The following is an 11,499-nucleotide window of genomic DNA, read 5'->3' on the forward strand; positions in this document are numbered from 1 at the left end:
CCAATGAATGCATTTAGCTACTTTACGTTACACCCATTGCTGACACATCGATGCCTAAATGCACACACACAGCTTGTCCAGTCCCTGTAGGGAAGTACTGCTAATAAAATAGGAACCTATTGGCTATATGAGGGGTATAAATACCCCCAACATCATTGCATCACTGAATGCAATCAAATCCTCACAGCAATGTGCCTCCAAAGTCATGTTAAAACAGTAGACAGTTTATGTTTAGCAACAAAAGCAGAATAAGCTCTTTTTAAAACCCTTAATTTCAGAAGAAACAATGAATGACCATGTGTCCCAATACTTTTGTCCATTTAATACACTGTAAGTCCAAGCTACATGCGGCAGTCAGAATGGAGTCAGATGGCAACAGCACAACAGAAGAAAAGAGCTTAACGACATAGCACTCCAGCGAAAGTAACAGCCCTGTCTGAGCATCAGCAGGCCTATATGCCCTGTATTGATTTCCAATGCAGCACATGTGGCAGTGTCTCCAGGGCTTTGGTCACTGCGTGAGTTTGGAGCTCGCAGTTCTTTGTCCCTTGAATTAGATTTTTGATGATAACAGCAGGGCAACCTTCTCCAAACCCACCTGCCAACAAGGCCTGAGACATGCCTAGAAAAGAGGTGGGCAGAGTAGTCTAAAAGTGAAGGCAAGTGAAAGGATTGTTTCTTTAATGAAGTAAAAACTCTTTATTCTTACTCCTAGACACATTTAGCATTTTTGAGCGTAGAAACTGGAATCTGTCAGACTCTCTTTTTCTGTTTATTCTAATGTTATATAGACTTAATTACAGGTAGACACTCTCACTGACCACTGACTTTTGTTTATTTAGGTTTATTCTTATGTAATATAGAGTTTTATAGGTAGACACTCACTGACCACTGACTATATTTATTTGGGCTTATCCTAATGTTATATAAATTTAATTACAGGTAGACACTCTCACTGTCCACTGGCTTTATGTTTATAACACTTTATTCTAATGTTAAATAAAATTAATTACAGTTAGACACTCTCACTGTCCACTGGCTTTATGTTTATTTGGGTTTATTCTAATGTTATATAGAGTTAATTACAGATAGACACTCTCACTGACCACTGACTTTATGTTTATTTGGGTTATTCTAATGTTATATAGAGTTAATTACAGGTAGACACTCTCACTGACCACTGACTTTATGTTTATTTGGGTTTATTCTAATGTTATATAGAGTTAATTACAGGTAGACACTCTCACTGACCACTGACTTTATGTTTATTTGGGTTTATTCTAATGTTATATAGAGTTGATTACAGGTAGACACTCTCACTGACCACTGACTTTATGTTTATTTGTGTTTATTCTAATGTAATATAGAGTTAATTACAGGTAGACACTCTCACTGACCACTGACTTTATGTTTATTTGGGTTTATTGTAATGTTATATAGAGTTAATTACAGGTAGACACTCTCACTGACCACTGACTTTTGTTTATTTGTGTTTATTCTAATGTAATATAGAGTTAATTACAGGTAGACACTCTCCCTGACCACTGACTTTATGTTTATAACACTTTATTCTAATGTTAAATAAAATTAATTACAGTTAGACACTCTCACTGACCACTGACTTTATGTTTATTTGTGTTTATTCTAATGTTATATAGAGTTAATTACAGGTAGACACTCTCACTGACCACTGACTTTTGTTTATTTGGGTTTATTCTAATGTTAAATAAAATTAATTACAGGTAGACACTCTCACTGACCACTGACTTTATGTTTATTTGTGTTTATTCTAATGTTATATAGAGTTAATTACAGGTAGACACTCTCACTGACCACTGACTTTATGTTTATTTGGGTTTATTGTAATGTTATATAGAGTTAATTACAGGTAGACACTCTCACTGACCACTGACTTTTGTTTATTTGTGTTTATTCTAATGTAATATAGAGTTAATTACAGGTAGACACTCTCCCTGACCACTGACTTTATGTTTATAACACTTTATTCTAATGTTAAATAAAATTAATTACAGTTAGACACTCTCACTGACCACTGACTTTATGTTTATTTGTGTTTATTCTAATGTTATATAGAGTTAATTACAGGTAGACACTCTCACTGACCACTGACTTTTGTTTATTTGTGTTTATTCTAATGTTAAATAAAATTAATTACAGGTAGACACTCTCACTGACCACTGACTTTATGTTTATTTGGGTTTATTCTAATGTTATATAGAGTTAATTACAGGTAGACACTCTCACTGACCACTGACTTTTGTTTATTTGTGTTTATTCTAATGTTAAATAAAATTAATTACAGGTAGACACTCTCACTGACCACTGACTTTATGTTTATTTGTGTTTATTCTAATGTAATATAGAGTTAATTACAGGTAGACACTCTCATTGACCACTGACTTTATGTTTATTTGGGTTTATTCTAATGTTATATAGAGTTAATTACAGGTAGACACTCTCACTGACCACTGACTTTTGTTTATTTGTGTTTATTCTAATGTAATATAGAGTTAATTAGAGGTAGACACTCTCCCTGACCACTGACTTTATATGTATTTGGGTTTATTCTAATGTTATATAGAGTTAATTACAGGTAGACACTCTCACTGACCACTGACTTTATGTTTATTAGGGTTTATTCTAATGTTAAATAAAATTAATTACAGGTAGACACTCACTGACCACTGACTTTATGTTTATTTGTGTTTATTCTAATGTAATATAGAGTTAATTACAGGTAGACACTCTCACTGACCACTGACTTTATGTTTATTTGGGTTTATTCTAATGTTATATAGAGTTAATTACAGGTAGACACTCTCACTGACCACTGACTTTATGTTTATTTGGGTTTATTCTAATGTTATATAGAGTTAATTACAGGTAGACACTCTCACTGACCACTGACTTTATGTTTATTTGGGTTTATTCTAATGTTATATAGAGTTGATTACAGGTAGACACTCTCACTGACCACTGACTTTTGTTTATTTGTGTTTATTCTAATGTAATATAGAGTTAATTACAGGTAGACACTCTTACTGACCACTGACTTTATATGTATTTGGGTTTATTCTAATTCTAATTATAGGTTTTGTAATGAATAGGCTGAAGCAAGCTATGCATGCACAGTGGCTATTGTGGTCAATCAAGGCCGTGGTAATAATATGGGTACGTAAGTAAAGCATGAGCAGAGTCCAAATGACAAAACAAGGATCAAAAGCAAGAAAAACAAACAAACAAAGCAAACAAACAGGAACGCGGCTCAGGACTTGGATAAACACTGAGAGGCTTAGTCAAACAAAAGGGTATATATGAGAAAGGTAGGCTGTAGTTGTGTAAGAGTGGTGGAAGTGGGTGGAGCCCAGAAGAACCAAGTCTTCCCTATGGTGGGCCATCATGACAACAGCCCCATGGCTCCAAACATAGGGAGAGCCTGTCCAATGAAAGGGACAGCTGGAGCTGGCAGAAAGTCCATAGAATGTCCAGTGAACAAAGGCATTGGGAGCTGGAGCCACAGTGACCCTTAGAGCTGGAGTGACCTATGGAGCAGGAACTGGAGTGACCCAGAAAGGCAGAACCAGAGGAACTCAACTGGAACTGGCCTGGATCTTGACTCAGGAACAGGAGCTAGAGTAGCAAGAGGGAGCCAGGGAGCTGGAACGTGAACCCTCACTGGACTGCACTGGAACTGGAGCTGTCCTTGGAACAGGGATTGGAGCAAACTGGGACTGGAGGGTTAGCCTCAGCTGTAGTAGGCACCCAGGTGAGGCGGCTTGGGGTTGTTGATGGCAGTGATGGCACGCAATGGTGTGACGGTGCTCTCTGGACAACTGGGAGCAGACGTGAGCAAGGTCATGAACCTCCAAGCCCAGGGCAGGAGACTCAGAAGCCATAGCCATAGGCAGCTCCCCCTCAGCTGTGTCACCAGCAAACCCCCAGGAGTAATAAAGCCCTACCTGAAATAATTCTGAAAGAGCTTTCTCCTTCAGTAAGAAGGTCCAGAAGGTGGCCATTGGGTAAGGGGCATCACTCTGAACGACCCATGTGTAAGCCCCCCAGTCTAAGGCAGGTCCTTGAAGCAGTGAAGCTACAAAAGTGACTTTAGCCTCTTCAGACCAGAAGAACTCACAGTGGTAGGCCAAGTAGAGCCTGCATTCATCCATGAAGTCCTGACACTCTTCCAGAGAACCGTCAAAGGCTCTTGAGAGAAAAGGTCCAGTGGTGAGGCAACTGCTTGACTGCTTGTTAACACAAAGGCTTGGTAGGCAAAGTCTTCTGTAATGAAATGGTGTTGAGGAGGGCTGCATTTGCTGAAAGGCTTTATTAGGGCTCAACCAATACTCATCATCCTTAAGTCAGGCTGGTAAAGCATAGAAAAATCCATAGTCCGAGTCCAAATAACAAAACAACAGGAAAATCAACAAACAGGACCACAGAACTCAGGTAAACAATGCAGGGACTTTACAATCGGCTTAGTCAAACAAGGACGTATTTATGAGGGATGTATAACAGGCTGCAGGTGTGTACGAGTGGGTGGAGCCAAGGAGGAGCTAGAGTTGGACGATGGGCCATGGGAAGGTACAGCTGGAGCAGACAAGATGTCCATGGCAAAGAGTAGTCCATAGAATGTCCAATGAACAAGGACGATGCCTTTGTGATGGTCAGGGATAGGAACTGGAGCCCTCTTGGAAGCAGGATCAGCACAGGTGGTTGGAACCAGAGTGACACAGGGAACTGGAACAGAAGCTACATATGGACCAAAGCCAGAACCAAAGCAACTCTGTAAATTTGATGGGGACAAGAATGGGCCTGGTGTAGGCCCAGAAACAGGAGCTAGCTAATAACCTGGGTAGCAGAAACTGGAACAGGAGCTGGAACTGGAAATTACCTAGGAAGAAGGAGTGGAGGCAATGCGGTACTACCTTCTACTGACAATGTTGCGTGTCTACCTGTAATTAACTCTATATAACATTAGAATAAACCCAAATAAACATAAAATCAGTGTTCAGCGAGAGTGTCTACCTGTAATTAACTCTATATAACATTAGAATAAACCCAAATAAACATAAAATCAGTGTTCAGCGAGAGTGTCTACCTGTAATTAACTCTATATAACATTAGAATAACCCAAATAAACATAAAGTCAGTGGTCAGTGAGAGTGTCTACCTGTAAAACTCTATATAACATTAAATTAAACCCAAATAAACAAAAAGTCACAGGTCAGTGAGAGTGTCTACCTGTAATTAACTCTATATAACATTAGAATAAACCCAAATAAACATGAAGTCAGTGTTCAGTGAGAGTGTCTACCTGTAAAACTCTATATAACATTAGAATAAACCCTAATAAACATAAAGCCAGTGGTCAGTAAGAGTGTCTACCTGTAAAACTCTATATAACATTAAATTAAACCCAAATAAACATAAAGTCAGTAGTCAGTGAGAGTGTCTACCTGTAATTAACTCTATATAACACTAGAATAAACTCTAATAAGCATAAAGTATGTGGTCAGTGAGAGTGTCTACCTGTAATCAACTCTATATAACATTAGAATAAACCCCAATAAACATAAAGTCAGCGGTCTGTGAAAGTGCCTACCTGTAATTAACTCTATATAACATTAGAATAAACCCTAATAAACATAAAGCTAGTGGTCAGTGAGAGAAAGAAGCTACAGTAGACAGCAGACATGGAATCCATGGCAGTCCATTGTCGTGAATAGTGAATGAGTGAATGAGTACTGTATATTCTCAGTGTATAGTCATAATCTCTGTATATTACAACTTCAGGATTTGACATATATATATATATATATATATATATATATATATATATATATATATATATATATATAATTCATGTGGAAATGAGTTACAGTGCAGCTCATGTTTGAGGAGGTAAAGTTAACAGGTGAATAATCATCACACATATCACCACGTCCTCTGGCGTGTTGAGCAGAGTGGCCTTTCAGAGCGAGTGTGTGTGATGCGAGATGTGTTGTGTGTTGAAATGCCAGAGACGTCACATTTCCACCCTGTTTCCTTCAAACCAGTCGCCTCTCGTCCTGCGGAAAGGGCACCCGGGCTCGGACTCCGTGATCTACTGCCCTGCTGACCCACAGCCAGACAACATTTCAGTTTTTGTTGATACGCTTTTAACTGATAGATGACGGACATCGAGCCGAAATGCTTTTAACCCTTGGGTCTCAGATATTACTGGTCATAACAAAAGCAGGCGTCTTTTCAGAACTATAGACCTTTCCAGGAAGGTACACTAAATGGACAAAAGTATTGGGACACCTGCTCATTCAGTCTTTCTTCTGAAATCAAGGATATTAAAAGTAACTGTCTCTACTGTCCAGGGAAGAAGTAGAGCTTTCTACTAGATTTTGGAGGACAGGAGGGTTAGTGAGGACAGGATGTTGGATGAGGATCGCCACCACACCTCATCCCCAACTCCCCAACTCATCTCAAGTACTCAAGTACTGGATGGAGCTCCACCACCATCATTCCAGAGAACACAGTTCTTCCACTGCTCCACAGCTCCTCAATGCTGGGGGGCTTTATACCCCTCTAACAGCCCATGCCTGGCATTATTAGGCAGCATGGAGCCAATAGGTTCATCCTCATCTGCTCCAGAGAGTCCTATTCTATTGACAGTTTTGACCCCCACCTAGAAGGTCACCTAGGACCCCCATCAAATTTCTCTATGAGGAATCATGACTCCAACACTGAGAGCACAACGGAAACACAGGATTATCTGGTAAAAAATAAAGTACTGATAGAACCTCCTTTGCCTCCATACCTGCAGGGTAGTGAATTTAACAGCAGAGCGTTTAATGAGAGTATTAATAATTAATAATTAATTCATAGTTTTTTCTTTTTTTTTTCAAAGTAAGTCAAGGCATGCCTCCTCTCATAATTTACAATATGTAAACACGTCTTTATCTCACACCAAGACAGTTACCATGGAGACTTTTAGTTAAAAAAAAACCCTGTCGTACAAATCAATCTCATTAACCTTTTCACCTTTCGCCAGGGTCCCCAGAGAACAGGGCCTTATAAACAACGGCTGCTTCACCGGTTCTCTCTCTCTCTCTCACACACACACACACACACACACACACACACACATACACACACACACACACACATACAGACACACATACAGACACACACCCTTCCCTTTTTAGCACATTTGAACCTGACAAAGCGTCATAAGGAGGAAAACGTGGTTATCTGCTGCTCACGGTTATATGATGCCTAATGGATGTAGGCTGCCTTTAATGACCACCCATCTGTCTTTATTTAAATTCAAACCCATATGTGCTCGGCTAGATAGAGGTTATTTCAGGACTTGGGCAGAATTACCTGCTGTTAATTCAGTCACAGCTGAAGTATGCTTCGGGATTGTGAATTCTGGTGCATGCCATTTTCCCAGCCATTTACCCACTGGATAATGCTGCCACGAGTGCTGGAATTGGTGGTTCTCTGTGTTCGCAGACATACGGGAACGCATTTCCATGCTCGTGCAGCCGGGGAACGCCAGATGTGTGTGTTGTTTGGATCTTCAGCCTGATGATCAATGATGTGTAGGAATGACAGGAGAAATGAAAGGTTCTTTGAAAACAACCATGGGGCATGACCAAGCCCCCCACTCCCCACACACCCCTCCAAGCACAGCATAATCAGATCACTGTTCATATTACCCATCTGTAGGGACTGTTTGTATGTGTGGAGATATGAAATATGTATATATCTGTTGGAGGAGGCTTCAAAATCAGATAAAACAGAGCTGACCTATTTTGCAGACATCCATAGATATAACAGGCGTATATATACGAAACAGAAAATACTTTTATATATATATATATATATATATATATATATATATATATATATATATATATATCACCTAATACCATCTTAAAATATAGATACTTAATATATATATTTATATATATATATATATATATATATATATACACACAATATATATATATATACATAATTAGATAGATAGATATACAGTATGTGCTACACTCTCTCTATATATATATACATATATATATATACTGCATACTACATATATAAACAATGGGATATATAAGACATGTAATAATTACATGTAAGGACATAATTCATTACAAAAACGTATAATAAATAAACAAACATGGGTGATATTACATATAGGGGCTTACATCTAGCATTTGTCCAAATGTTTGTGGACACCCTTTCTAATGAATGCATTCAGCTACTTTAAGTTGCACCCATTGCTGCTGACATCAGATGTGCAAATACACACACACAGCTTGTCTAGTCCCTATAGAGAAGAAGTACTGCCAATAGAATAGGCAGAATATCTGCTAGAATAGCAGATAAACAGCATGAACCTATTGGCACCATTCTGGAGGTATGGTGTAATGAGCAGTAAACTGCATTATGCTGTGGAGCAGTGGAAGAACTGTGTTCTCTGGAATGATGGATGGTGGAGCTCCATCCAGTATTATTGGGATGAGTTGGGGATGATGGGGTGATGATCATCCAACATCCTAAACCTCACTAACACTCTTGTTGCTGAATGCAATCAAATCCCCACAGCAATGCTGCTGTAAAATCTAGTAGAAAGCCTTCTTCCTTCCTGGAGAGTAGAGACAGCTACTCCAACAAAAGCAGTGGAAAAACTCTTTTAATATCCTTAATTTCAGAGGAAACAATGTCAAAGTGAGCAGGTGTCCCAATACTTTTGTCCAAATATGGGCCATTATTATTACATTGGACATGGAACATGCAAGTAGGTCCATATTGGATATTTTATTAGATACGTCTGCATATAATGAATAATGAACCTCATGCATTGTGCAAAAACAAGACAGTGTGTGTGTGTGTGCATGTGTGTGTACGTGCCCCATCCCCCCTGAAGGTGGGTCAGTAGTGGCTCCCTGGAGGCCTCGCCCGAGCACTGCTTGTTATCCTGTTGCAGGAGCCGGAGTGTGACAGTGCTTTAATCCGTCCGGCTTTGTGCCGCGGACCCTGACACCATGCTAAATTGCGTTTGCTGTGAGGAGGCGCTCAGAAGCGTGGAGCCCAGCGCCGCTCCCCTGACCCCGCCGCCGCTTCTAGAACAAATACCACAGAGACGCCGCTGATGTGAGGCTTGGCAATCTCCAATGCAACCCAAAGGCTCTTTTGTCATAATTCCTCCATTGATGGCATATGACGTTCCATCTTCCACTTGAGAGGACAGGCACTGAACTCAATTCCCTTCAAAGGCTCCGGCAGCATGAGCCTGATGTTCGCATGATCCGTGTCTGTGTGAAAACACCTCACCTTCACCCTTTAGGGTGTGTGTGTGTGTGTGTGTGAATGAGTGAGTGCTGGGTTTAGGTTTGGGCCATAAGATTAAAACCACTAGTCTTATTTTGTGTAGGCCCTTTTTTCGTGCAGCTCTGACCTGTCTAGCCGTGGACGTGTAGACGCATAGGTGGGGCCTCCATGAGCATCAGTGAGCCCTAGACGTCCTTCCATGGAGGTCTTCCACTTTTGGTAGATACTGACCACAACACACCTAAAACACCTCACGTGACCTGCCTGATGTTTTGGAGAAGTTCTAGATGACCAGGTCGCAATTTGGATCTTGTAAAAGTGGCTCAGATTCAAATACACAAAAGGACAAAAGTATTGGGACGCCTTTCTTCTGAAATCAAGGATATTAAAAAAAAGGTTCTCCTGCTGTTGCTGGAGTAGCTGTAATCTCTACTGTCCAGCAGGAAGAAGTAGAGCTTTCTACTAGATTTTGCCGCAGCATTGCTGTGAGGATTTGATTGCATTAAGCGACAAGCGTGTTAGTGGGGTCAGGATGTTGGATGATGATTGCCACTCCACTGTGCCAATGTCAATGCAATGTGTGCAACTTCATTAGAAGGGGCGTCCACAAACATATGGCCATGCATATTTTAGTAATAGTATGACGGGCCCAATGAGGATTGTAGGGTTCCTTGTCTTTGGGTGCCGCGGGCTCAGCTTTGGTTCATCACAGGTTCCAGACAGTGGCCATATCCTCCTCCAGACGCAGTAGATTCAGCTGCATCCAACACCTGGAAGCAGCTAGAATAACCCCGGGGTCTGCAGGGATCCGCGGCGACATCTGGGAACTAATGAAGCCACAGATGATCTAAATGTTAATTAAAGTTTCTGTAGCAAAAATCCATATGGTGTTCTACTGATCAGCACAGGCCTGATATAATCTGTATGTTTCATTATTCCAGCAAGAGGCTGTTATTGCATTTCCCTCCCAGCCTGGAGCCAGAAGCCATCGAGGGAAAACAAAAATTCCGGTGCTTTATTGCTTTATGAAGAATGATGGCCTTTTATATTTCTCTGTCCTTTTTTACACGTCTTCATAAGCTTTAAAAACGTACTGGAGGATATTACATATTCATGCCGGACTGAATGTAGTAGACAGAGGGAAGGTCTTCTTCAAGAGGCAAGACGTGTGTTCTCCTTTGAAGTTTGGAGAGCGATGCCCTGATGGTTCGAGATGAAGCTCTGCAGAAAGGCTTGTTACTGAAATACCCTTCGGGTCTATTGACTTTCACAGGGACACAGAATAAAGGCCGGGGTGTTTTACCCGCAGTCCCAGAAGATACGAAATGTACATATATACATAAACCGCTGTTATTAAAACATCCAGCCAGCAGAGTGTCGGTGGAGAAGTGGGGGCTGTGTTGGCGCAGCGGTTGGAGCGCTGGGGTATTGATCACAGGGTGGGGGGTTTGATGTCCAGGTCCACTAAGCTGCTACAGTTGGGCAATACACAGCATACAGGTACATATCACACAGATACACAACGCACAGATACACAATGCAGGGATACACAACACACATATACACAATGCAGAGATACACAACGCAGAGATACACAACACACATATACACAGCACAGATACAAAATGCAGGGCTACACAACACACCCAGTACACAATGCAGCAATACACAGCACAGATACACAACACAGAGACACACAATGCAGCAATACACAACACAGATACACAACACAGAGACACACAATGCAGCAATACACAACACAGAGATACACAGTGCACAGATACACAGCACAGAGATACACAACTAGAATACCCACAACACAGAGATACACAATGTAGAAATACACAGCACAGATACACAACGCAAAGACACACACTGCAGAAGTACACAGCACAGATACACAACGCAGGGATACACAATGCAGCAATACACAGCACAGAGATACACAGTGCACAGATACACATCACAGATATACACAACTAGAATACCCACAACACAGAGATACACAATGTAGAAATACACAGCACAGATACACAACGCAGGGATACACAATGCAGCAATACACAGCACAGAGATACACAGTGCACAGATACACATCACAGATATACACAACTAGAATACCCACAACACAGAGATACACAGTGCACA

Source organism: Salminus brasiliensis, chromosome 11 (assembly GCF_030463535.1).
Source record: "Salminus brasiliensis chromosome 11, fSalBra1.hap2, whole genome shotgun sequence".
Taxonomy (NCBI): Eukaryota; Metazoa; Chordata; class Actinopteri; order Characiformes; family Bryconidae; genus Salminus; species Salminus brasiliensis.